The sequence below is a fragment of the Catharus ustulatus genome, chromosome 25 (assembly GCF_009819885.2).
Source record: "Catharus ustulatus isolate bCatUst1 chromosome 25, bCatUst1.pri.v2, whole genome shotgun sequence".
NCBI lineage: Eukaryota > Metazoa > Chordata > Aves > Passeriformes > Turdidae > Catharus > Catharus ustulatus.
Window position 1 is genome coordinate 4,750,608 of NC_046245.1, and position 27,048 is coordinate 4,777,655.

A 27,048-nucleotide genomic window follows, 5' to 3' on the forward strand; every position below is an offset into this window, starting at 1 on the left:
CAGCATCTCGGGGCAGGTGGATGCTGGGTTGGACTGGCCTGGCTGCACTGAGGGGCATCTCCCAGGCAGCAGCACCATGAGCCCTGCTGGGCTCCTGCTCCTGTGGCTGATGGAAACAGAGCTGCTGGGGTCTGGGAGCTGCACACAAAGGGCTCTCCTGCAGCAGGGGCAGCTGTCCTGGGCTTCTGTGATAAAGGGATACATCTGGAGCTGGCTAAAGGCTGTTGAGGCATCAGGGTTGAAGGCTCTTGGTGCTCAGTGGAGCATGGCTGGCTCTGTGTGTAGCAGAACTCATCAGTGGCACCAGGGCAGGATTGATGCTCAGTTCCCCAGACAAGAGTTTCTTTGCACCAGTCTGTGCTGTGATGGCAGCCAGGCATTTTTCCCCATTTCAGTTCCCCACGAAGCAGTCTTTTGCACAGAGGTGATGCTGCACTCTCTGGGAAGAGGTTTAGCATTCCTTGAGCAGGTTCCCATGTGCTGCAGCAGCAGCAGCTGGGGCCACATCTCACCCTGGTCTTGTGGGGACCTGCCATGACACAGGGTTTTCCTCCAGCAGGCAGGGTCGAAGCACACCCCAGGCAGGGCTTGCAGGACAGTGGTGGTACGTGCTGGGACTGGCAGCCCCCACCCAGCTCCCTTTGGTGTTGTGAAGTCTGTCCTGTCTGTCCTCCCTCTCTCCCAGTTTGTGTTACAGTTAAATAATGCATGGACCTGTTCCCTAACACCAGAGATGATTTCAAAGAGGATTTAATTATGCTCTAAAATACAGTTATTAAACAACTATCAGGTGTTTTTTTGGTCGGTTGGGGTTTTTTTTGTTTGGGTTTTTGGTTTGGTTTTTTTTTCCCCCTGTATAATGTGCTCCCTCAGGGAAGGTTTCAGTTTAAGACAGGCACTTCCTTTGGTCTTTTCTCCAAATCAAGGCATAAACAGCTGTTTAAAACTCAGATTTCCCCTGATTCCTCACCTCCACAGAAGACTGAGCAAACTGCAGTGGGTGTATCTGGAGTGAGGGTGGAGGCAGCAGAGAGCTTGGGTGCTTGAAACAGTATGTGTGGAATTAGGTTTTTGGAGTTAAAATTGACCCTGAGATCTTCTGGAAGGGGTGATGGAGACCATTTGCTGCTGTCAGACCAGTCAGGTGGGCTCAGCAATTCCATCTTCCCCCTCACAGCTCCATCCTTCCCCACTGGCCTTTTATCACTTTATTTTATCACCTGCTCCAACACAGGGCATTGCATCTGCCAGGTCACACAGCACCTGCCCAGCAGCATGTACCTTTACCCTCCAGATTAAACCCACCTTCTGCTGCTCACATGCCTTCAAACCTCCTGCAGCCACTGCAGGGAAAGTGGTATTTCCTGTCCTTTGAGGAATTTACCTACGGAATTTACCTAAGGGATTTACCTAAAGCTGCACCAGTGCATGCATCCTGCCAGTAATTTCTGCCCAGTTCATCAGGGTTCACAAACTTGGCTGAAAACCCAACAGTTGACTGTAGTTTTTGCTCAGTTTAAATGAAAACCAGGTTTTAAAGCTTTCAGTGCACTGCCTTACTTTGAAGCAAGGGGCTGCCATTCTTAGGATGATTGAATATTTCCTCACCTCGTTTCTATCCCTGATTCTTGTTGTCCCATGCTCCATTTGAGCAGCCCCACCACGAGGACCCTGCACGAGGAGCAGGCAAGGAGATAACCCAAAGCTGGCTGAGCATCCTCTCCCTTAAATTGCTACCCGTTAGTCAGTGCCTGGCCCTGCAGATGGTGCTCAGGTATCCCAGCTGAAGGGGATGGGGCCCCATTCCCACAGGAGAGAGGATCCAGGCTGGAGCATGTGGTCGGGAGAACAAATGGAGGGGTGGAGGAGGAGGTTTGGGTCTGGCGCCCAGGATGGAGCCGGGGTGTTCTCCCACTGGCACTCCCCTGTCTGCCCAGGAAACAAACCCTGGTTTAAATATTGACTCTCCTGCACAAAGCCAGCCTGGGTGGGGATCGCTGCCGTTCCGTGCCCATGCTGTTTATCAGCCTCCAGTGGAAAACTGAGATTGCCGAGACTTTGGCCTCATCTGCTCCCAGCTGCCTGGGGGACAAGGCAGGCAGCGACAGCAGCCAGGAGAGGGGATCTCAGGTCAAGGCTGGTCTGTCTCTCCGCTGGGATGCTCGAGTCTGGCAGGATCTGGGAAGCAGTGAGATGAGCCTTTGTGCCCAGGGAAGTGCAGCTGAGCTCAGAGCGACTGTTCCATCCTCCCCTTTCCCCTGCAGAGCCGTCCTGCTGAACACCCTTCAGTTCAGTCCAAACCCCCTCCTGGCCGTGCCACTGTCCCACCGTGGAGCTGGGAGGAAGCATCCCAGAGAGCTGTCCCAGTGCCTGGATGGTGCCTGGTGTCTCCTGGTGTGTGTGTGGTCAGTGGGAAGCCAGGGGCTGCCAGCCCTCCCCTGCAGCCATGGAGGGCCCCATCTTGCAGCCACGCATGAGGAAGTGCCCTGTGGCACAGCTGCCCTCGATAAGGCTGTTTGCTCTGTTCTCCCGCAGCGCCAAGCTCCACGTAGGCAAATAATTCCTTAAAAAAAAAAAAAAAAGATATGTAAAAAAATAATAACCCTCACAGAGGAGATTCCTGCTGCCAGGGTGGTGAGGCTGGCTGGTGCCAGGAAATGCTCGGGGTGGGGACTTGGACTGGGCCCAGGCACCAGCAGCGTGATGGCCCTGGACCTGTCCCTGTCTTCACACAGCCCCATCCCCTGGGATGGCCTTCACCTGAAACAGGGGATTACAGAGGAGCTGGGTTTTCATGGATTCCCCCCTGGATAAGGGAAATCCCGTCTGGAAACAAGAAGAGGCCACAAAGATCACAGTGGCCTGACCTGCGCGCTGACAGTGACAGCTCCGTCCATCACTCACGGCTGGTAAGAGGATGGGAAGGGTGTGGGGAAGCTGCTTTCCATGCTCCTGCTGTGGCTTTTTTGGGGGTAAATTCCCCCAAATGCCCCTTAAGTGAGCAGCCCTGTTCCCTCCTGCGCTGCGCTCTCGGGGAGCCGGTGCTGTTCCATCCGGCCCTGAGGGGATCCTGGGCCTTTCGGGGAAGAGGCGGCAGCACAAGGTCAGCCCAGACCCCTGCACACCTCCCTCGGCACTTCCACCGCGCTGTCCCCCCCATCCCGGGGGAGGAACAGGACGGGGAAAGCCTCCCCAGCTTTAAACTCGGCCCCTGTCCCCCGCTGCGAGCCCAGGCCAGGCCGGGCCGGCATCGCCGCGGCCCTGGCTCGAGGCGCTGGCCCTCGCTGCAAACATGTGAATGCTCCCGTCCCTCGGAATGGAGCTTCTCCCTGAAAAGCCGCCTGCGCTCTGCGGCCGGGCGGCTCTTGTCAGGCTGCCAGAGGAGGCCGGAGCAGCGTCACATGCAGCAAAGTTTTACAAGGCGAGCGAGCGTCTAGGGAGAGAGGGACGGGAGAGGGACCGAGCGCCGCACGCACACACTCGGACGCACACGCGGAGAAACCTCCTCCAGCTCTCATCCCAACGCTGATTTTTTTTTTATTTTCCTCCTTTTTTTTCCTTTTCTTTTTGGAAGAACAAAGACTTTGGGGTGGGTTGGCGCTGTTGTTTTTCCGGGGTTGCTGTCGGTGGACGGGGGGAGGCTGCAGGGGGGAGCCGGTGCCTTGAATGCGAGAAAGTCCCGAATTTCCCTGGCCGAGTTGCCGAGATTGTCTGTGCGAAACTTAGAGGAGGAAAGCCGGGGGGCAGGAGGGGGGGGGGAAATAATTAAAAAATAAAATATGATGACGTCACTCGGAGCAGGGGTGCCTTCCCTGCTGCCTGTCAGATGCGCCTGAAAAGAACAGGGCAATAAAACAACAGCCGCCTCTGTCTCCCTCGTTAAACACGGCACTAATTGGATGTTAATTTTTCCTTGCTCTTCTCGCTGCTCGATTGTGAGGGCTGTGCCTGGCTCTCCCTCTCCCGCTTCCTTTCTTTCCTGTTGCAATGCTCTTGGCAGCTCTGAGGGACTCCGGACTGTGCGCTCCCCTCCCGCTCGTGGACTGGAATAATTCAGGAGCTGGGAGAATTAAAAAAGACGAGGCGCGGGGGCGAACGGTTCAGAAACGGGGCGGGCGTGATGGATTTCGAGAGCTACGCTAATCTCCCCGTTTCCCGTGCATTGTCCTGCCGACTTGGAGCTATTCTCTTCCCATTTGATTTCTCTTTCCCTTCGCGTTGGGTTTGGACTGCAGGGCAAAAAATATATGTTAAAAAAAAAAAAAGGCATAGAAAAAAAAAGGAAAAAAGGCAGGAAAAAATAGAAAAAAAGGCTTAAAAAAAAAAAAGGGGGGGGGGGGAAGAAAAAAGCCAAAAAAAAAAAAAAAAAAAAAAAAGAGGAAAAGAAAAAAAAGCCTGGTTCAATGACGACAAACCCCCAAACCTCCTCCCAGCTCCCCCCGTCTCGCCGCGCTGCCTAACCCCTGCGTGGAAACAGGCGTTTTAGGGAGCCGGAGCAGGAAGTTGTTGTTCTCTGTCTTGCCCAGGTCATCCTTCCAGGGTATGTGTGCAAGGGCGGTGGGCACGAGGGCTCGGTGGGCGCCCAGCAGCCTCGGCCGCCCCCCGCACTAGAGCGAGGCGGGTGAGCAGCGCAGGGGAGCGGGGGCCGGGTGCTGTTTTGGGGGACGCAAGAGGGGCCCAAGGGACAGGATGGGTGGGGGAGCGGAGGGGAGGGAGCGAGAGGCGGAGGTGGGGGGAGAGAGCGAGAGCCGGGGAGTAAAGTCCTACCTGGGATCGGTGCCAACTTCCTGCAAAGGGTTACAGACCCGCGGCTTTGAGAGCCCACCAGAGGCGAGTGCGCTCTTGTCACGGTTCCAAGGCGAGATGAAGGCAGCGGGAACAGGTACAGCAGATGCCGAGTGGCCTCGTTTGCCCGCCGAGCAGGGCTTCGGCTCGATTTAAACCTCGCCGACGAGGAGCCTTCGGTGCTCCCGCCGGCTGGGGCCTCGCCATCCCCGCACGAGGCCACCGGGGCCGTCGGGTGCCAAGGGTGGGGTGGGTGGCTCGGTGGCGGGGGGCTGTGTGTGCATGGCACGGGGGGGCTCCGCCGCTCGCTCGCCTTCTCGCCGTTTGGATTAACATGCGGAAGATGCGCCTGTCACTTTGCTTACTGTCAGCTCCGGCTCGGGGATGGGTGACGGCTTTGTTCGGCGCAGCCTGGGGAGCCGTGCCAACTCGGACTTGGCAGGCGAAGCCGGGTGGGCAGGGAGAGGGGGACGAGGGAGCGGGAACGGCTGCTGGGGCGGCTGCGGAGGGACGTGGCCGCAGGCCCGCTCCTGAGCACGGCGGCTTTCTGTTGGCGTGCGCCTCCCTCTCCCTCCCTCTCTCCCGCTCTCGCCTGCGCCCAGGCTGGTGCAGACAAAATGAAAACGTGTTTTGTTTTGGTTTTTTGGCATCTCCCCAGCAGCGCTACCAACCCCAGCTGCCCCCCCTCCGCTCCCTTCCCCAACCCGCCTCGACTCCCTTTTACAATCGGCACGACCCAGGTGCTCGGGCAGCAACAGAATAAGGCCAAAAATAGCCCTTGGCACCCAAACCACCCCCAATCTGCCACCCTCGGCAGCAACTGCTCCCAACCGGCCTCCATGGCGGGTGGGTTGTTGTTTGTATGCATATATATATATTTTGTCCTCTTTTTTTTTCTGCCCCCATCGAGTCCCTCTCGCGTTGGGTGTGTGTGTTCCTATTCAAGGACCCGCCACCTCCTGTCGTGCGAAAACCAGGAAGGAGGGAGCCAAGGGCTCGTCGCTGCCTGGACACCGGGGCGGCGAGCGAGGGAGACAACGATGGAGGACAAGAGGAGGGAGGAGAGGGATGGGAAGGCGGGAAAAGGAGCATGGGGAGGGCGGTAAAAAATAATCCACCTCCCCAGGCCTTTGTTTAACCTGCGTCGATGCAAAGAGGGGTCTTGGGGGTTTTTCCCTCCCCTTGTCCTTTTTTTTTCACCCTGTGCTTGAGCCTCATGGGCTCATGGGGCGTTTTCGAGGCTGACGGGGCAACTTTCCGGAGCGGGCGGTGTCGGAGGTTGATTTTTGGGGAGGCGGCGGGCTCGTCCCGCAGGCGCGCGGCTCCGAGTGCAGGAATTCCTGCCAGCTCGCCTTTGTGCCAGCCTCCGTTGGCCTTGGGTGTCTCGTTCGGATGGAGCCTGGCATCCAGGCACCGCCCATTTCTTGGCATTGAGCTGCGAGGAGAAGGAAAGGGGAGAGAGCGAGCGAGAGAAGGGAAAAAAAAAAGCTGTCTCACTCAAACTGGCCTTTCTCGGAAAAGGATCCTTCCCCGATGATTGTCCGGATAAGCGGAGCTAAATCCAGCCACTACTCAACAACAAAACCACTCTCTTCCACGGTGCGTCTCTCTTGCTGCCTTGGTACGAAATCGAACCTCACTCTTAATTTTGGTTGGTTTTTTGTTATTTTTTTTTCTTCTTTTTTTTTTTTCTGTCCGTGCGGTTGGGGTTTTTTTGCCTTTGATTTGAAATAACGTTTTGTTCCTCCAGTTGCTCCGTCGCTTTATTGTTGCTGTAACCTGCCTTCTCCCCAAAATCCCTTCTCGCCGAGTCCTCCGGCCCTTGGTGCTAAAACACCCGACTTTAATCGGTCTCCTAGAGAGGGATGTATAGCAGATAGGCAGGTCCCTACGTGCAGCATTTGGAGCAGAACTGGAGGGTGATTTCTCCCCGTGCCCTCGCCCCACCACCCGGGCCGTCCCCAGGAGCCAGCCGGGGCTGGGCGTTGTCGCCCGGGTGCCCCTTTAGTTCCCCAGCGGGCAGCACCGATGGGGCAGAATGTGTCGAATCATGTCGGATTTGCCATTCAACATGGCAGCCGGAGAAACGTGGTGGGAGACGCTGGGCACGGGCACTCGTGCACAGCGCAGGGTGGGGGCACGGCCAGAGCCGCTGCACGGGCAGGGAGGACGAGAGGACAGCGGGGAGGACAGCGGGGCGAGGCCAGAGCAGGAGGATCATTTAATTTCATTCCATTCGAAGGGGGTGAGTTCCACCAGGAGCCGTCCGGGAAGGAGGGAACTCAAGCCGCCTGGTTTTGTCAGCATTAACCGTTTAGAAGCTGGCTGGTTCCCCAGGCTGGCACGGCGTGCCCGGGCGGGCGCGGGGCTGGGCGATGCCCGGAGCGGGGCGGGACGGGGCACTCCGGAGGCGGCTTTTCCTGGAGCCTCGGCGGGACGGGGCCCGGCCGGCTGCTGCTGGAGGAAGCCCTGGGAAAGCTCGGGATGTTCCCGGCTGCTGCTGGAGGAAGCCCTGGGAAGGCTCGGGATGTTCCCGGCTGCTGCTGGAGGAAGCCCCGCGAAGGCTCGGGATGGTTCGTCCCTCCAGCCTCGTGCAGGTTCGCGCCTCGCACCGAGGTTTGGCACGGCCTTACCCGAGCCCAGGGCTTGCCCCAGCGCCGGGGAATCTGCCCTCTTTCTGTCAAACTTAATTTAGGCCTGCTTGGGACACAACAAAAGCAGCTTGTTTGCAGGGCAGGGTTCTCCTTGCCGGCTGCCGCGCACTCCGCAGGCGCTCGGAGCCATGAAAGCCACCCCTCCTCCTTCACCAAATTTTTCCTCCTCTTCCCCGCTGCCCAGCCTCCCTGCTCCTCCTCCTTTCTCTGAAAAAAAAAACCCTTTTCAGTGAGCGACGCATGGTCCTACAGTAAAAACCTTCAAACTGGCCACAAAGCACCCAAATGCCCCGGCCCCTGTGTTCCTCCGTGACCCACCAGCTGTACCAGCCCTGCTCTGGGGACATTCCCAAATCTGCCTTACCCTCCAGGATGGGGACAGCCTCTCAGGGATCTTGTCCTGGGCATCTCAAATCTTCCTGACCCCTCAGGGAGCTGTGTGGCCTCGTGCACTCGGGTTTGGGGTCCGGTCCTGGACTTTGTTTCTTGTGCTGTTTCGGCAGCTGAAATTCCCATGCTGTGGGAGCTGGGGGCAGTCAGGCATTTGTGGGGTCTGACCCCCAAAATGTGCCAGGATGGTCTCTTCAGCAGTGCACGGACACAGTGGGTTACATCCAGACCCTTAATTCCAGTGAAAAGGCAGCACAAGTGTTTTACTCATCATTCCAGCTTTTCCCCTGCAGATTATTTATACAAAGAGGGGCTGGGTTGAAATCAGACCTTTCCCAGTTATCTCCCAATCCCTATTGCTTTCCTGTGAAAATCTGGTGGAGAGCAAATATTAAAAAAACCCCAAAACCCCACTGAAGCTCCTGCAAACAGCCTGAGAGGAAAAAAAGTCTGAACTCAAGCAAAGCTCTTCTGACGTGTCCTAAGCAAAACATCTGGCACCCCTGGAAGAGCCGTCCAGCCAAGGGACACAGCTGTTTTATTCCATGCAGCTCACAGCAAAACAGGGCTCGTGCTTCCAGAACATGGCTCAGCAGAAAGGGTGAATTCTTGAAAGGGGGAGTCAGATCTTTCTGCTGTTTATTGCCTCTGAATCCCCAGTTTGCTCTCAGGCTGCTCTGGTGTGAGCTCTGCTCCATCTCCTGGCAGGAGACCAGGAGCTTTGCTCTGAGGCTGGAGCCTTGTTCAGCTGCTGTAACCCCCAGCAGGCAGCAGAGCCACTCTGGATTTGCACAGACATTCCTCACAGCAGGATCAGGCCCCCAGGTTTGTCGAGGGTGGCTCTGGGAAATTTCCTTTCCTTAAAAGGACCAAGTTTGGCCAAGACAGAGTTTGAATTGTGATTTCCTTTTTTCTTTTTCCTCTCTCTTTTTTTTTTTTTTTTTTTTTTTAGTCCCCTACAACTCAGAGCCAAATTTATATTGGTGAGAACTGCCTGATTTACAGCTGCAGAAAATGCTGAGCTCTGTGTCTCCACAGGCCAGACCCAAGGGGCAAAGCTTCCCCCCGTGCTGGACCATCCATGTAAGCAGCTTCACCACTCCAGGAACCACTTCTAGTGGGCAGTGAAGGGCTGAAAGGCAGTGAGACTGATTTGACCTCTGTGGGCTCCACCCTCAGCTTTTCCACTAATTGTACCAAGGGATTTGGGGGTACAAGTTTCATGAGATCCTTGTAGAAGCCCATGCAAGGGAGAGCTGATGCTGGCAGCCTTGTGCACCATGGGGAGCGTGGTGTCCAAACACAGCCAGATCTGATTCACCCTCTGTACCACCCCACAGCTGGGCCTCAGAAGAATCAATACAATTTATTTTTCTCTCTCTGCCACCTCTCTCAGCCCCTAATTTCTCTCAAGCTTTTTTTCTGTGGTACTGGTTTTTTATGTTGGAGTTGCTCGTAGCTACTGTTTAACTTTGGTGATAATTGGCTGCTGTGAAAGGTGAGGTCTGGGAGGACACAGCTAGGAGGTGACCAGTTTGTTATTGCAGGGTTGCTCATGGGCACTGAGCTGTGCTGCCTGGCTCTGCAGCTGGAAAGCCCATGAGACATGCAGGGTTTGGCACGCTAAGGTTGCTCTCCAGATAGTCCTGGCCACAGGAAGTGTGAGAGAAGTAGCCCAGCAAAGGACACAACCAACAGGGGGTGAGGTGTGGAGTCAGAGCCATGGGGGTTGTGTTGGTGGAAACCAAATATCTCCCAAATATCTGTTCTGGGGTGTCTGGGAGGGCTGGCTTCACATGAATCTCTCCTGCTCATTCCCACACCAGGGCTTTTCTCTGCTGTGGTCCCTGCCAGCACATCCCCATCCTGCTGGGCTTGGGAGGCCCAGCCCAAGGGACGTGGCCATGCATCCCTGGCAGGACTGGGCAGGATGTTTCTCCTCATCTGCAAGACCACAGCAAACATTGTGCTTCTTCCTCCTCCTCCTTCTCCTTCCTCCTCTTCCTCTTCCCCCTAGTCTGAGGACTCTGCAGGGCAGCCACAGCCAGCTTTACCTCAATCTTCAGGTCCTGTTTGGACTCACAGGATGCTGATGTTTTATTGCCAGGTATGAAGACCTGGAGCAGAAGGTCTGGGAGCTTCTGGGAATAACACCAAGAGCTGAGGTTCTCCCATCCTTCATTCTTGGTTTGCTTGGTGCTGGGCATTTGCCCTGATGAGGAGAACAGAGGTTGTGGGGCAGCAGGTTGGCATCCTGGCATGTGGAGCCAGAGTGAGTCTGGATGGGGAGAAGGCAGCAGGATGGGAGCAGGCACAAGGGTGGGAGCAGGCATAAGCATGGGAACAGCTTCATTTGCTTGCATCAGTTTTGACCACAGAAACATGAGCTCAGGCTGGCAGTGGAGGCACCCTGGGCAGGCAAGTAGAGAAGGTCCCAAAAACCCAACTCGGAGCAACAAGTTGGGTTATAAAGTTTTCTGAGCAGGAAACTCCTCACAGAGACTCCACCAAAAGTCAGGGCAGCTGCTGATGCCAATGTGATCGACAGCTTCAGTGTCTGCACATCTGCTCCCAGAGCTCCTGTTTGTGGTGGGAGGATTGGGCTAAGAACCTGGGAGCTGAGCAGCCCCACAGGGAGAATGCCTGGGATCATCCCCCAGCTGCTGTGCCTTGGGAGCACATCACTGCCTCTGAAGAGAGCTGGGATGAATGCAGAGGCACATGGATAAAAGTGTCTGGGAGGGCTTTTCTCCTTCCTCCAAGGTGGCACTGCACAAAATCCAAGCAGATGATGAAACCCAACCACTTGGCTTATTTCAGTCTTCCAGATACAAGAATACAGATGAGGTTTCCAATATCACCTCCCAATTCAGTCTGGCCAGTCATCCTACAGTGTGGTGGGGAATTGCTCCTGCTGTTTTCAATCCACAAAACCTCCTCCTGTCCCTGTCCCCAGCAGCCACACCAGACTCCACCCTAGGAGCAGCTGCATCTCAGCAGAGATGAGGAGACACACACTGAATGATGTGTCAAACCCCAACAGTCTTTGTTGTTCACCTTGCTAACCCTGAAATCTTCCTGGCTCTTCAGAGAGGCAGCAGCAAAACAAGAACCTGGCAACAAACCCACAGAGTGGGACAGTTGAGCTGGTGGAGCCTGGCTGTGGTGGAGCTGGCAGCCAGGATGTGCCCCGACCTGGGGCTGGATCCAGCCGTGCCTGAGCACAGTAGGAGTTCCCATCTGGATCTCAGCTTTGCAGCCCAGGCCCTCCCCTGCCCAGGGGATTAGCGGGGATGCAGTTCCCAGGGCGGGGGAAGGGGCTAATGAACAGAGACAGGATAACGAAGCAGGTACGGGCTTCCTGTACTTTAGGGCTCAGGAGGAAATCCTGCAGCTGGTGAATCTGGATACGATTAGTGTCCATTTCTCCCTGTGTAATCAACCCATCTGTTCATCCTTGCGCATCAGCCGCGCACGCCCCACTGCAGGCAGATGCCTTTGGGGCACTGTTTGCATCCCTGCCTGCCCTGCCAGGCTCACAGCCTGGATGGGCTGGGGTGATCCTGGGGGAGCTGCAGCCTCTGGGGCACTGTTTGCATCCCTGTTTGCCCTGCTCCCTGCTGGGCTCACAGCCTGGATGGGCTGGGGGAGCTGCAGCCTCTCAGGCACTGTTTCCATCCCTCACAGCCTTGGGTGATCCTGGGGGAGCTGCAGCCAGCACAGCCACGATCCCAGCGAACAGCAGGACCCAGCCCAGGAAAAGGCGCTGCTCTGGGGGAGGGCGGCTGCTCCAGAGGGCTTGCAGCAGTTCAAAGGGATCGCTGTGACACACAGATAAGCTCAGCTTTCCAGACTCTGCCTGCTCATCCCAGCTCAGCTTTAGCACAAGCAGGTAAAGGTGGATTACGTTTGGCTGCCTGGCTTCAAAGCCTTGTTGATCCCATGGGGTGCTGAGCACAGGACACACAGGCCCTTCGTGGGGAGGTGGGACTGGGCTCTCAGTCCTGCTCTGTAAGAACACTGCTAATGTAATAGGTGCTGCTGCAGGGTCCTGAGGGTTCATTTCAGCTCCTTTTCCTTGGCAATTTTGTCCAACTATGCAAAAAAAACAACAGCCCTGCAGTGGGTTACAGATGTCAGGTAACGCACGGCCTGGGCTGAAATGAAATTGGAAGAGGACCTGGTGTGTAGATCAGTGTTTTTTTGTAGTGCAGTGGCTCAAGCTTGCATGGTCCTTTAGGGTGTTTTGGTGACAGAGTTGGGACAAAACTACAGGTTACAATTCCCAGTCCTGGTGTCCTGTATACCCAGTATTGACCTCCACTGAAACAGCTCTTACTGGTGTCACTGGAGTGTCCTGGGGGATCTGTCACAAGTGCTGGCCGTGTGAAGATGAAGCTGGTCCCAACCCAGAGGAGTTTACATGCACAGCCCAGTCCTCCCCCATGTGTGGTGTTCAGGGATCCAGGCACCTGAGCTCCTGCCATTTGCTGAGTGCCAAAATGTCATTACAGCCAGGAACAATCTCAGGAATGCAGCACAGGTTAAACATTTCATTTACTTTCAAGGGCTACTTGTTGCTTCATTTCTAAATGCAACCTGTCCTCAGCCCCTGTTATATTGCTCCAGGCTTCTCTTTGGGTTCTAAATCTTCTGGTTTTTGTTTGGTTTGGAATGCACTGATTTGCCATAAGGAATAAATGAAAAGCAAAAGAAAACAGCAGTACTTGTTTGCATAGGCCCTACATTGTTCTGTGCTGTGCTGCTACTGAAATAGGAGTGATAAATCCCACTCCCTGGACAGAGGTTTTTTGGGTGGTGGCTGTGTGCAGACAAGGCCAGGGAAGATAAACAAGCAGAAAAAGAAATGAGTTTAGGAAATGACAGTTGAGGATGGTCAATCAACTGATGGGTCAAAGCCAGCACAAGACCATCAATTAGCAAAGCCATATTGATTTTGTTTCTCCAAAGCATTTTTGCGTCCACAGAGAGGGCCGAGAGCTGGATCTGTGGTCAAATTTGGCTGCAATTAGGAATCTGTACAGTTTCTATGTTGCAAAGGAGGAGTTTTAGAAAGGATCTGCCTGTAGAAAATATGTCCCCAGTTCCAGAAGGGCTCAGCCAAAAGGGTGATGAAAATCTGTCTGTTGGTGTCATCGTCAGAACTGCTGGAGGTGGGAACATTTGCTAATCTTGCTTATTTTAAGGGCTCTGCTTTCAGAAGCAGTTCAGTTCTGAAAATGCAGCTCTGAAAACTCAGCTCTTAAGTCTCATACAATGCACACCTCAGACTAGACTAAAGAGGGATGAATTTTTCAGACTGTAGGTTCTTGCCTGCCTAATTATGATTTTCAGCTTCTTATGATTCGGTCTTTGCATTGTATAAATGTGACACAGAAGAAATAGCTGTGACATTGCCTGGCGTTTTCTGTTCCAGCTGGGGAGGAACCAGCTGAACCTGCAGGGTTTCAGAGCTTGCAGAGCTGGTGTGGAAGGAGAATTTAATTTCACGTTTGGGAATCAAACTTAGATTACCTGGGTAATCTAAACTGTCACAATTTCTCTTCCTCCAGCACCCCCAGGCGTGGGGCCAGTGTCACTATTCAGGTGTAACTTTGGCACCCTGAGGCAGTGCAGGGTTCAGCAGGATTGTTGTATTCATACCAAACATGACTTCAAGGCAAACAACCTTCATCAGCTCCAGTGGTTACATCTCTATTGGAACATTTCAGTAGGTTAAAATCTCCACCATGGGTTTTGACTTCCCTGTTCAGTTGCCTCAATAGACACATAAGGTGTCTGAAGCTGCACAAAATGGCTTTTGGATGAGCTCAGGCCTGGCCAAAGTCTAAACTGGTTTGGCTTGCAGGGTTTGTGGCAGCTGCAGCTCTGAATCCAGCCTGGGATGGGTCCCAGTGATATGCACAGAGAAGCTATCTCTCACTTCAGAGAGTTCTCTGCCATCATCCAGCTTCTGGGAGAGAGAGGAGAAGCTGCCCTGGGTGTGAGCAGAGCTCCAGAGCAGGGTGGGATGTGGGTCACAAACAGACTGCTGGGCACGATAAAAGGTCAGCAGTGTTGTTAAAAACCCTGGCTTGGGATTTTTCTGTGTTTCATGACTCTGGAGCCCCAGAGCTGTCTGTGATACAGCAGCTCCATCTTCGTCTGTGGTGGGTGCTTGAATGGACTCTGGCCTTTATGAATAATGTATAGGAGTTCAGTTCTTCTCTCCCTGGCCCAGGGCACGGTGTCCCAGCTGGTAAGAACTGGGAGCCCAGTCTTGTTAAAACCAGTGTTAGACTTAGACCTTCATGAGATCCACTGCCTGAAGCAATTCCATTGTTCAAAGCACATTTGGTTAATTAGTACATTAACTAATAACCTTCTCAGCATCCCAGGTAGGGAATATTTGTCTCCCAAAGGAGGAAACAGAGGCAAAGTGACTCACTAAGACTGGATGCAGGAGCTTAGCAATGCAGCTGTGAAGTCTGTTTTTTTCCATCCTAAGTGATTTTGTGTGGCTGCTGCTGCCTTATGCACATAATTTCCCCAAGACAGAAATGGAGGAGTCCTAAAAACTCCCGTGAGAGTGCTCAGGCCCAGTGAGGGAAGGTACCACTGGACAAACCTGAGAACTGAATCCTTCCAAGTACTCAGGGGAGGCAATTTGCTTCACCCACATGCACCAATTAACGAATAAAACCAAAACCACTTCTCATTTTCAAGGAATTTTTCTCACCAGCTTGGCTTTCCACTCACATCTTCATCTACTCTTAATTTCATGAGCAAATGGCCAGTGTGGGGAGCAGAGAACACACAAGGACTGGCAGTAGAGACTCACTGGGATGAGATCAGACCAGAAGGATAAGACCTGAAGAGATTCAAACAAACAGCCAGAGGGGGAACTTTGATGCTGAGGAAGTTCTTTGACTGCAACATGTGATATTGAGCAGCTGATTTCCACAGCTTTGCAGTGTGGTTGGAAAAAACCCTGAGTTGAAGCACAAGGGTAGAGTTCTTTGGCTTGCAGGACCCATGACAACACCACAGACCCTTTCTCACAGACAGAAAGGGGAGGCTTGTTCTCTCCACCCAGCTCTGACCTGAAGCTTTGTGCTTTACCTATACTCAGATGACAATTCTCAGCAGCAAGGATGAGTGTGCAGAGGAATGAGAACCAACTCCTGCATGCAGGGATCCATCCCTGGGGAGGAGAATCTCACGGGGTTTAATTATGGGGCCACGTGCCTTAGCAGTGTGCTGGCTTCCAACCAGCCCAGGCAGCCACAGCCCTGCTCAGCGCTGGAATGTCAAGGGAGTGCCTGGCATGAGGGACCTGGTGAGGTCATAGAAGCAGGAGGCACCAAAGCAAGTGGCCTGTTGGATAGAAGGGACTCCTTTTGTGACCACAGCTTAATCCATCACCAGTTTGCTGAGCCCACAGCAGCCCAGATTGGAGGCTACAAAAATATCCCTGTTCAGCAACTCCTCCCTTGTCCTTTGTGAAACTCCAGCATTTTAATCATGTTCACACCTCCCTCTCCTGACACAAACCATCTCAGCTCTCTCCCAGGTCCACAGAACCTGTGCATTCCTGGTCTCATTCCCCTGCTTATGTGTCAGACACTCTCCCCTCCATAAACTTCTCAAACATCCCCATTTGCTTATTCTCTGTATTCCCATCTTTCCCCCCATGCACCTTCATTTGACTAAGATTTGTTAAATCAACTAGTGCTGAGTTATTTGTTGAATAATCAACTACATGCAGTTCTGTGTGTGCTGTTGATGGACTGAGCAATCCCAGCCCCATGCATGTTCCCAGTTCCATATTTCTCCATCTCAGGACCACCTGGAAGGTGCTGCTGGTGTAGGGGGCCTGTTACTAGGAAGGCCAAAAAACCCCATCCTGTAAATGTGTCTTGTAAACGTGTCTCATCCTGCTCTGTTCATTTTCACTCAGATTAAGGGTAAAAACAGAGTTCCTCGGGTTGTCAGGGGTTTCTAGAGGAGGGCATTGCTGTCAGAGCAGCTGAAACTGGTTTTCATTCTTAGCTTCAGCCTGACATGCTCTGTGTGGCCGTTCTTGATCTGTTCCTGTACGCATCTAGAGCCCTTTGGTCATCATTCTCCAGCCTGTCTTGCTGGTTTTCCTGGAGGAGTATTACACAAGAAAGGCACTATTCTCTCCATGCAAAGGCATTTTCAAGCAAGCCGTGTCTTCTCAAAGCATAATAAAATAAACCAGACTTGAATCTCTCAAATACCTTCAAAATTCACAGATTTTGAGGTTAATACAAAGTGCACAAAGTTAATAAAGTGCACAAACCTACTTGTGGGGTCACATGGCTCCACATCAAACCCATACCAGAAATCAGGATATCCTGAGCAGGCTCTCAGTGGAGTTTGTTACAGGTGATGCTTATTTTTAGGAACGTTTTAAAAAGTCTAATCAATCACAACAAATTAGTAATAAATCCATAACAGTTTTAACCTGGAGATCTTAGGTTACTTTGCCAGAAATTGCAAGAGGAATAGTGGTTACTAAAAAATCTAAAGATGTAACTTTTTTCACAAGATAATTCAAGATATTGCCATTATGCTTCTGGGAATTACCTTCCCCACTGACTCCAGAAAGCTGAGCAGGTCCAGCCTCCTGCACTTAAATTTATCCCATGTGAATATGGCACAAAGTGCCTCATCCTATTGACAACCCTCCTTGCAGGATTTTCCTACAGGTCCTGTAACAGCTTCAAAGCTGATTTTGGCATTTCTAGTTCCCTGCATCCTTAAGGGATAGGACTTCTAATGGGGAGATCTTACCAGTCCTAAATCCTGAATAATCCTGATTTTCAGCTTGTCCTATCTACGGAAGCAGAAAGCCCAGGGAGTGTTTGATTTGTGTCCTCCTAAGGGTCTTCCTACATCAGGTACTCCCAGACAGGTTTGTGAGGTGTTTGCCTTGCTCTAAAAACCTGGTTTTGGTCAGGATTTGCAGGCCTGTGGTGGAGGGTGGGATTGATGTGTGTGCCTTATTGGATGCTAACTGGGACTTTGGCCCTGTGCTTTTGGGAGAAGAGGATCCAGTGAGAGGCATCTCGGGTTCCTCACCCACGGGCACGTTGCCTGGATGGGCAGCTCTGGTGCTGCTCCGTAGAAAGGCAGGAAGATAAAATTCCTGGAGCTCCCAAGGCTGTTTGTGTGCACAGGGTCCTGCAGAGAGAGCCTGTGTTTGTGAGGCAGCTGGTCCTGACGGGAGCGAGCTCTGCTGCTGCCGCGGTGCCGTTGGGATCCGCGCTGCAGAGGCCACGCTGTCCCCAAGGCCGGGTTCCTGTCCCCAAGGCCGGGTTCCTGTCCCCCTCGCTGCGGGTGTTATTTACACCGTTTCCTGCCCGGGGAAGTTCAGGAGTTTGACGTTACTGGGTTGGTTTCCGCCCTCCTGCCCGGCTCCCTTCGGGAGCTGTGGCAGAGCCTGGCTGGGCCGGGCCCCACGGGCGAGATGGAGGTGCCAGCCAGGCCCAGGCAGGGAAGTGTCACCCATGGCAGGCCGGACAAATCAGGCTCAGCCATCTTGGGAGGGCTGGAAAACCAACCCTGTGTCCATCCCTCCGCCTCGGCCCTGCTGCGGGACTGGACGGGGCCGGCAGGAGGAAGGAGGACGCGCCCGGGCATGGCTGCAGAGCTTTTGGGTTCCTGCCGAATTGACGCCCTCCCCTCTCCCCCCTCATCCTTCCCGCCTGGCCTGCGTCTCCCCTCCCTTCCCTTCTCCCTCCCATCCCGCAGCAAACAAAATGGCTGCTCCATGGCCATTTTGTTTCCCGTCTGGAAGGGGAAGCCGGGACGCCGGGACTTGGCTCTTTTTTGGAGGCTGCGGCCATGTCCGAGCCCAACTCTCCCGTCTCTACGTGGCACCGGCTGTAGCAAGAGAGAAAGGGGAAAAAAAAGAGGGGAAAAAAAAAAAAAGGACATTTTGGAACGAGACCAAAGGCAGAGGCAGAGAGTGGGTAGTTTTGGCGTATGTTGAGCACTGAAAATGCCTGGAATTGCCAAACTGAGCTTTTGTATGAGCAGCGTAAGGGCTACTCGGTGCACGCAGAGCCGCGGGGCTGCACGGAATAGCCGGACGGAAAGGTTTGTTCGCTATATTCAATAAAACAGCCCTCCTTTCTTCTGGATTTATAAAGTACCAGAGAGCACTGTTGTCTTAATTTGTTTTTTGGACGGGCGGATGATTTTACACATCGGCTTGGTATGACCAGAGCCGGTCATTGCCGGACGGCAGCGTTTTAACCTGTTGTGTGTCCTCTTGTTTTTGGTGCATATGGGATCTGACCTTTCCACCGAGCTGGCACTGCCTGGATTTAGCTGATGTAATCTGGAGGATATTTTTTTAGGGATTTTTTTTGTTTATTGCCTTCTTCCCTTGAAAGTTTTCATCTCAGGAATAAAAACATCTTAATTTAAATATTTAAAGCAATAGCTGTTCTTGGCTTTTTAAGCCCTTGCTTTTCTCCCAAGGCTGGAGCTATACTGTGCTCACAAGCTGTTTACTGCACTCTGTGTGTATCCTGCACACGTTAAGGTGTGATACACAACAGAAACACCATCAACAGGAACACGCCTTGAAAGTTTAAACCAACTTGGTGGCGTTACTGTAAAATTTTGCGCAGAAGCAGGGCAAAAACACCAGAACATGCGCCAAATAAAAGTGCCTTTTTTTTTTTTTTAAGTGATTCTGCATTTCCTTCAGTAGCCTGGATGTCTTGGCGTTAGTAGCCACGTTGCTTTGTTCGTGGACACTCCGAGGAGCAGATCCCTGCCCTGTGGCACGGCGGGGATCAGGTTCTGATAAGGTGTTGGAATGATCGTCCTGCCGTTCCTTGAGTGGCTTTCCAGACACGTGGAGAGAAGCAGACACTTCCAGAGCGGAGCTGGGAAGGAGAGCAGAAAGAGGTGAAATGGCTTTCCTTGCACAGAAAGGTATTTGATTTGCCTCCATATCCCCTTGGCTTGTTTGCAAGCAGACAATAGAGAGAATGGCAGGGCCAGGGTGGTCCCAGAGCCAGGCGGGCGCTGGGCGGGTGCTTCACGGTGCAAATTTAATGTTTTGGTCCAAATCTACGTTAGAGGTGGACATTACCTGCACACCCTTCATAAAAAGCTTGTGAACTGAACATTGAGAAGGTTAACAGTATTAATAGAACAGTTTTATAGAGTATTACAGAAAAAAAGAATACTCTTTCTTTGTATTTTTGAGAGAGCCTGTAGAATCGAGTGCAAAACAGGTAGAAATAAGCCTGAAAGGTATTTTTTCCTCTTATTTTTAGTATTTAGTGAAATTGCTCTGAAATATCAGTAGCGCCTATCTTTTATGACAAAATTCTGGGATTTTTTTTTGCTTCTGGAAAGGGTGAGGTATATACAAATTTACAGGAAAAATACTATACAAACCTTTAGAAAATCTATTACCTTTGTGGCCACCTTTAATAATGCGTTTAGGAAGGGTGAATTAAAGATAAGTCGTGTAACAAGCAGGTTACAGATGCCTGCATTATAGATAACAATATCAGAATCATTAATAATGATCCAGATGTTTAGAAACATCTGATAGGACTCAAAACAACCCCTAAGTGATGAGCAGCTGTTTATAAATATACCTGCTAATTATTTAATAATAAATGTGATGGCAAAGTTGATGTGAAATATTCCCTATGTCATTAAAAGGGTGTGGAGTAAAGCATTGCTGAGAGATGGGGCTGTTGCAGGATTGAACTGTAAATATTTTTACTTCCATTTCTCTTTCCCTATTCACAGTGCCTTTGATTGACTGTTTCAAAGTGGGATATTTAATACTGACTTTAGGACGGGGTGTTTGCGAAGATGGTTGGCCTTGCTTTGCTGAGAGGTTTGCCCGACCTGGGAGAAGTTATAAACAACTTGTCTTCATGGCTAGTTTGGCAAATGTCATTTTTTATTGCTTTCCCGTGGCACAGGGTGTGTCCAAGATGTTTTTTGGTCTGTTTTCTGCTTTTCGTGTGAGCGCGTTCCTCACTGGCCGCCGGATCAGCGGCTCAAATTGGCGTTGTGGGTCCCCACAATGTTGGGGAGTTATTGAAAACCTTCCACACTTCTTTTGGCTTATTTTGGGTTTGATTTTTTGATTTTATTTTTGGTCTGTTCGGTTTTTATTTTTCCATCCCAGCCAGGTTGGGAGGACACGAAGCCAAGGAAACAAAATGGCCACACTCGGCCATTTTGTGCCAACGCCGCCGCTCCCGGGAGCCGGGGCCGGTTCTGCCCCAGCTCCAGGAGGCTGAAAATCCTCTTGGAGACTCAGGCTCTGAAAATCCTCCTGGGGACTCAGGGTCCTGATTTCCCACTGAGAAGCCCTCCCTGTCCCTGGCACGTTTCGGCAGGACCGCGGCTTCACAAAGGCTGAAAGTGGTGTCAGCTTTTAAAGCAGAGACTTTGTTGTTTTATGGTTTCCTCCTCCCCCCTCCTCCATTTCATTCAGTGCTCTTTAATAAACCAGATCAGCTCCTCAAGGCTTCAGAGCCTTTCCAGCTCCTCTCCAAGGTGGGCTCCTTTTAAATGCAGATGCTTGGCCGTGCTCAGGAATCTCTGGTGCAAAGATGTTTCCAAATTTGGGGGGCATCATCTTGGGTTTTCTGCTGGGGTCATAAATGAGGAGCAGTTTAGGTCACTTCTTGATCCCAAAAACAAGTCTGAAAGCTAGACTGCAAATGCTGTTTTTATTCCAGCCTGGAGGATTTTGCTGTGAAAAAAACATAACCTTTACCTGCTAATTTTCCTCACTCCTCCATGCACCTGTAAAGAGTGGGACCATGTGGTGACACTGACACATCTCTGTGCACAGGGACCTTCCTGCAGTGGTTTGCAGAGACTGATGAAGTGCTTTCACAGAAATCAGATTTGATCAATTTTGAGGGATCCATATGAATCTGGAAAGTTAAAATTACAAGGCCACTGCCTTAAGGCCTGCACAGAAAGTGGTTTTTTTTTGTTTAGAGGTTCTTGGCAATCAAGATCCAAAAATCTTTCAAAACTGAGTTTAATCTCAGAGGGCAATGAGAGGCTTTGGGTGTGGATCTGTGACTCCTACAGACTCTGTTGGCTGTTTTAGCCAGAATTTTGCATAGCTGCATCACATCCAGGCAAATTTGGGCACATGTCCTCCTTCCCCGTCTTTTGTCTTGATGGTTTAGACCTCAGGCCATGGGGAGAGGGAATTCCTGTCATTGCAATTTGTGTAGGACAAACAAGTGTGACAGCAATACTAAGGGTAGAATGCTCTTAGTCATCCTTACTGGGCATAAAAAATTCCCCTGTTTGATCCATAAATCCTCCTGTTTGACTCCTTTCTTCAGAGATCTTGCTAAAATCAGGATTCCAGAGTCAGCAGCTGGGTATTCCCAAAACCTGTACTCATTAAGACAATTATTATAATTAAATCTTCTGTTTTCAGGTTTACTTATAGAAGTCAGAAGGGATTTTTTTTTCTCTCTGCATGTATAATTACATCTATGTGAACTCAGACTTACTTAATTTAATTTCCCACCAACAGTTTGAGATTGGCCCAAATGCCTGTTGTCTGCAATGGTATCAAGAGTGACCTTTGAAATGCCTGATACATCTGGCTTATGTGCTTAAAATAATATAAATCACCAGATTGGGAACCAGGAAAAATTGTTCCTCCAGGTCAGTTATTAAAAGTCTCTTTGGAGAAGAAAGGCATCCTCTGCCTTTATGCATCACCCAGGAATCATCTGGAACACCCCTGCTCCCAGGCCCTGACCAGTGCAGCATCTCTTGGCTTTCTTGCCACCCTTCTGCTTCATGCTTGTGGCAGCAGCTAAATTTTGGGGAAGCTGAAACATTTTAGTTTAGATTAACCCTTCTGTCCCCAGGGAGCTGAGCAGTGACAGACCTGATGGAGCCTTGAGCCTGGCTGTCACCTCACCCAAGCTCTGGCTGGTGTTGCATGTTCTGAGGAGGGATGTGCAACCCCTGTGCATCACTTTCTATGCTGATAAACCAGGAGAAATAGCATTTCTCATCAGGAGGCTGTTTGGGATGCACTTGGCACAGGGGTGGGCCGAGCTCTTCAGTGCTGTAGGAACCAGTTCCACCTCACTGGGGTTTTGACAATGTTCATGCCCTGTTACACCAGGAGAGCCTGGGCCAGATGGTCCAGCACAGTGGGTCATTCCCTGTGAAGGACCAGTTTGTCAAAGGAAATTAAGAGAATTACCTGGACTGTGTTGAATGCCAGTGAGGAGAGCCTGTGGAGAACTCTGAAGAGGGCACTTCCCAAACCTTACTGCAGAGATACCCTTGGACCTGAGGCCACCCTGAACTCTCACAAGGATTCCAGCTACAGTACTTCACCAAAGCTTTGGGAATATTTAGGCTGTTGCCTGGTAGCACAAAGCATTATTAAAGGCAGCTTTTATCCTTTGGAGAGTTCAGCCTGAGCCCCCTCCTCTCCCAGCACAGCATTCAGCAGATGCTTGTGGAGCTTGGGGACATCTCCTGCTGAGCTCCCATGGGAAGTTATCCTTTGGGTCTGTGCTGGGCTGCACATGCAGCCTGCTTGGCGTGGCTCCCTCGTTGTTAGGGCTGCTTTAATCTCCAAGGGGAATTCTTTCTCCTTGCAAAAGAGCCTCACACATTTCTTTCAAACTCCCAGATTAATACCTCGCCTCTGTATTTGGGTGTGCAGAGAGTGAAGAAGCCTCAGAAGGTGAGCCAAGGGCTTGGGGGCAAGCCAGTCTGTCTCAGATCCATGCTAATACTGCTTGGCTGGGCTGGAGCATTAGAGGGACAGCACGGCTGCATGTTGCACTCATTTGTTTAGGAAATAAGATCTGCCTTGATGTACTCGATACCATTACATTTGCAGCCTAAAAGCTTCCTTGTACTTAGTTATTTCTAATCTGCTCAATTCCCTGGAGTGCACAGCAGCTAAATTGATGGATTCTCTTATCTGGTCTGGCAGGTTTGTTCTAGATACCCTGTGTGTTCAGGAGGTGAGGTCAGCCTGGCTGGGTGTGCTTGGTGCTGCTGCAGTTTCCTGAGAGCTCTGCTATCTCCATGTGTAGCCCTGGGTTCCAAGGGCAGGGCTGCAGCTTTTGTGCACCCTTGGGTGCATGAAGACTCATCCAGTGGGATTGCCAAGCACAAGGTTTGAAGAAGGAGAAAGAGCTCCAGACCAAGGTTGGGTATGACTCCTCTCCCCTGCCATTGAGAATTCTGATTTTTCATGCATTCCTCTTTGCAGGACCTGAAGAGCAGCCAGTGCCTGGATAAGGCTCGTCCCAGTTCCTGGATAAGGCTCATCCCACTTCCTGGATAAGGATCATCCCAGTTCCTGGATAAGAATCATCCCAGTGCCTTTAGGCTGCCACAGTCCCAAGCTGTCCTTGAGGCTGAGGTAGTAGATTGAATAGTTGTGGAGTCCGGTCCTCCCTCTGAGCTAACTATACAATCTACTGTCTTTCCTAAGGAGACAGTCAGATCTTCAGCTCTGCTCATCCACTTCTACGCCAGTGTGGGGGCAGGTGGTGCAAGCAAAGCAAATCCCTGCCCGTGCTCGTCTGTTCTGCTCTGTGGAGGTGAGGTAGTAGGTTGTATAGTTTGGTGGGAGGGATTTGATCCCATTTCAGGTGATAACTATACAGTCTATTGCCTTCCTTAAAGAGCAGCAAAACCACCGGAGGAGCTCCCGAGGCATTCTTTTGTTGAGGATCCAAAAACACAGCGTGGCATTGTTAAACAACTCAGTGGGTGTTTCTCTTGCAGCATCCAGACTTGCATTCTTCCAGGAATTGCTTCATGCCTCAGGCACTGGAGCATGGAGCCACCTGCTTCCAGGGAGCCCAACTCTCTCTAAGGTGTGAGAGAACCAGAGAAATGAGTTTGCACAGCAGCTCCCAGTGTTCAGTGCTGTTCTTTTTTTGCAGGAGGTGGGCTCAAGTTGCAAAGTGTTTAAGTATGTTGATCTTTTCTGGTCTGTCCTCGGGTCTGGGGGGAGCAGATTCTTTGGTATAAATGGGACAGATCTGAGCTCGTGATTTAATTTTGTTGTGTCCATTTCTGAAGTTTGGGTTCAGAACCAGACCCAAGGGCAAGCAGCCTGCAGACTCAGAGCCCTGGGAGCTGGTCAGATTTGGCTGGTTGGCCCCTGCTCAGGAAGTGCATTTTGTTTTGGACAAGTTCCCAGCCTGTCCCATGGAACAGAGTTAGAGGGTGGTTCTTTCTGATCTGATAATCACTTATCAACTGAATTCACTCACATGCAAACCCTGTGAGGGAAGTTTAGGGCTCTTGGGCATTTACATAACATGAGCCAATGATTCAAGCTAAAATCTTGTCCTAAAGTGGAGACAGGTAGGGAAGAGATGTGAGCCAAAGGGAGCAGATCCTAATCCTTGTGGGTTCTCCCAGGCACTGTCAGCTGACAGCAGACATGGGAGAAGTCGTCATGCTTCAGAGCTCTGGCCCTTGGCAAGGGACAGGGAATTGTTAATTCTTCTCTTTCTCAGGAGCAGATGGGACTATCCCTCTGCCGTTTTCCAGAGTAAGTAGGATCAAGACCACGAGTGGAGCTGTAACAGGATCAGGGCTGCGTTGGGAAGGACATTTCAGGCCATTATCACGACCATCTCACTGCCAGGGAGACGCGTGAGATCCGAGACACCGGGGAGCGAGGGCAAGCAGAGGACACCTTCTCAGATGAAGTGGGAGGGAGAGAGCAAAGAGAAATTGGAGCCCTCAAATTTCACCCTGAGCAAAAGCAGAGAGAGAGCCAGCCCTGGCTGCCAGGGCTGTGGGAGTCCCCAGAATGAAGCAGCTCATTTCAGCCCCTCTGCTGGGACAGGGCGTAGCTGCAGCGAGGCTGGGACACAGCTGGTGGGTGGGGATGCTGCAGTTCCAAGCAGCGAAGGAATGCAGCCCTCTCTCCATAAATCTGGCTTTTCAGCAGTCCTGGTGACTTGCTGTGCAAAGCTCAGCTTGGTCCTCTGAGCTGCATTATTATCCTCCAGCTGCTTGCTCAGGGGCAGGGCTCCTGCCCACAGATTGCTTGGAAGGCACCAAAATAGCACCACAAGCATGGGAACAGGGCAGCATATCCACTTCATCTGGAGAGGTGTCCCCTGGAAAGGAGCTGATCCCACATAGCCCAGATGGAATCTGTTCAGTCCCCCTCCATAACATTGATACTAATGCAGAGAATGTCAAACAGTGGAACTGTGTGAGCTGGAAGCCATGAATAAAATATTACTGGAGATACTCCCTTGTGAAAATAAACTTGGTTTGACTTTTTAAAAACAGAGTCTTCTTATTGCCCTGAAGTGAGCTTGGCTGGTAAACTGGGACCTCTAGAGGGGTGATCACTGTTCCTGACTGACCAAAATCCTGGGAAGGGGAAGCCACAGGATGAGGACGTGGGGCAGACTGAGCTGGTCAAGCAGCTGAGACCATCTGTGTGGGATGTCAGCAGGTGCTTCCCTCACACAAATTTTCAGCCCAGCTCCAACACGTAGCCCAACCTGCTTCCACACCCTCAGTCAGCTCAAGGGCTGCAGGTTGGGTTCTCTCTGCCCTGGACAGTCCCTGCTATAAACATGTTTATAAGGCTTCTATCAGCAACAGGAGAGCACAGAGACTTCCAGGGTCCACTAACCCAAATAAATCCCATCGAGGGCTAAGAAACAAGCCCAGGTAATGTTTAATTGCTCCAATGTATCCTGGCACAAAGCAAAGGGCAGCTTTGCCCAGAGGACGGTGACCAGCCTGGCTGAGCTTGTACCCATGGCTGTGTGGGACACCCACCTGACTGACTGGCCAGGATCCCACAGCACATGGCACTGGGGCAGCCACATCATCTCTGGCCACAATGGCAGAGAGAAATAGGCAACACCTTTTAGCAAAAAGCAGCCAGGATGCAAGATCACAAAAGGTGGATCCTCCCCAGACCCTCACAAGACATTGTGGGAGCATTTTCAGCCCAAACACTGAGGGAATACTTGGAAGCTGGATGGACCTGCAGCAGCATAACCCCAAATGCAAATACACAGCAGGGTCTGTGTACTCACCCCAACCTTTCTGACCCACTGCAGTCACAGCTCATTCAGGAGCTGAAGCAAAGGAAGCTCCTCTGACTGCACCAGCAGCAAACTCCTCCCTGTCCCTGCTGCAAAGAGCCCAGGGATGGAGGGAACCAAGCAGGTGAGACTCATGAGGAAGCCAGGCCTCATAAACACCACAAATCCCAGCATTGAACCCAAGTCAGCCCAGCTGAAGGTGAATGCCTTCTCCTCCTCCCACCACACAGGGCCAGGGGCCTGTGAGAACCTGGCAGAATCTTTGCCAGGGTCACCCCAGTGCCACAGTGCCTTTGATGCCAACCCAGAAATGGAGGGGGAATGCTGCAAAAGCCTCCCTTGAATATTTTGTGTGCTCCCCTGTGCAGCACATCAAACCCTGCCCTTGCCAAAGGGCCCAAATTGAGAATGAAGCCAAACCCCCAAATGCTGTGTGGGCAGGCTCAGCCCCGCTGTCCTGGGGAGCAGGGCAAGAGGAAAGCGGATTTCCTTCTGGGTTGGAGTTTTCTGCTGCAAGGAACTCTATAAATAGGTCCTTGCACAACAGCTTGTCTGCACAAGTCAAAACCTTCAGGAAAACAAAACTCAAGAGTTTTCACAGGGTTCATAGCCCCACACCAGGGATAAAACACCTAAATCCTGGAATTGTGTTCATCAGCAGCACCCTTGTACCTCCATGGCTCTCAGCAGGGTGGGGGATCCAGCACTGCAGAAAATCAGGGTTTGCCCTGGTGAGTGCCCTGATGTTGCTGGGAGGAGAAATGCTTTCCTGCTCTTTGTGGTGTTTCTAGGGAACTTTTAGGGAGTGCTGCACTGTCCTTCCCACAGATTCAAAACCAGATGAGGTCCTGCAATGCTCTCGCAGCTCTGAGCCCTCTCCCCTCACACGGGTGAGGAGCAGCCTCTGGGGCTGCATTTTTATCATCTGTCCACAAGGCAGGGATGGATTTCTCCCCCAGAGGCAGCTCGGCAGCAGGAGCTCAGCCTGCAGCGTGCAGCAGAACGAGATTCTTTTAAATCTGATTCTTAACTACACCTGAAGCTGGCGATTAAATAAAGCTCCGAACTGCGGGCAGGGAGTGCAGGGCGAGCTG

General features: G+C 51.8%; 2 long non-coding RNA genes across 2 annotated transcripts; one reads left to right on the forward strand and one right to left on the reverse strand.

Moving 5' to 3' along the window:
- Positions 1–283: 283 nt before the first annotated feature.
- Positions 284–5,418, reverse strand: LOC122149455. Its single transcript, XR_006163115.1, has 2 exons — positions 4,768–5,418; positions 284–2,563 (listed from the first exon to the last, which is right to left on the reverse strand). It is a non-coding gene; the product is annotated as an uncharacterized LOC122149455 (long non-coding RNA).
- A 262-nt stretch (positions 5,419–5,680) lies between these two features.
- LOC117007136 lies at positions 5,681–25,180 on the forward strand. Its single transcript, XR_004420094.2, has 2 exons — positions 5,681–6,384; positions 23,128–25,180. It is a non-coding gene; the product is annotated as an uncharacterized LOC117007136 (long non-coding RNA).
- The last annotated feature ends 1,868 nt before the right edge of the window (positions 25,181–27,048 follow it).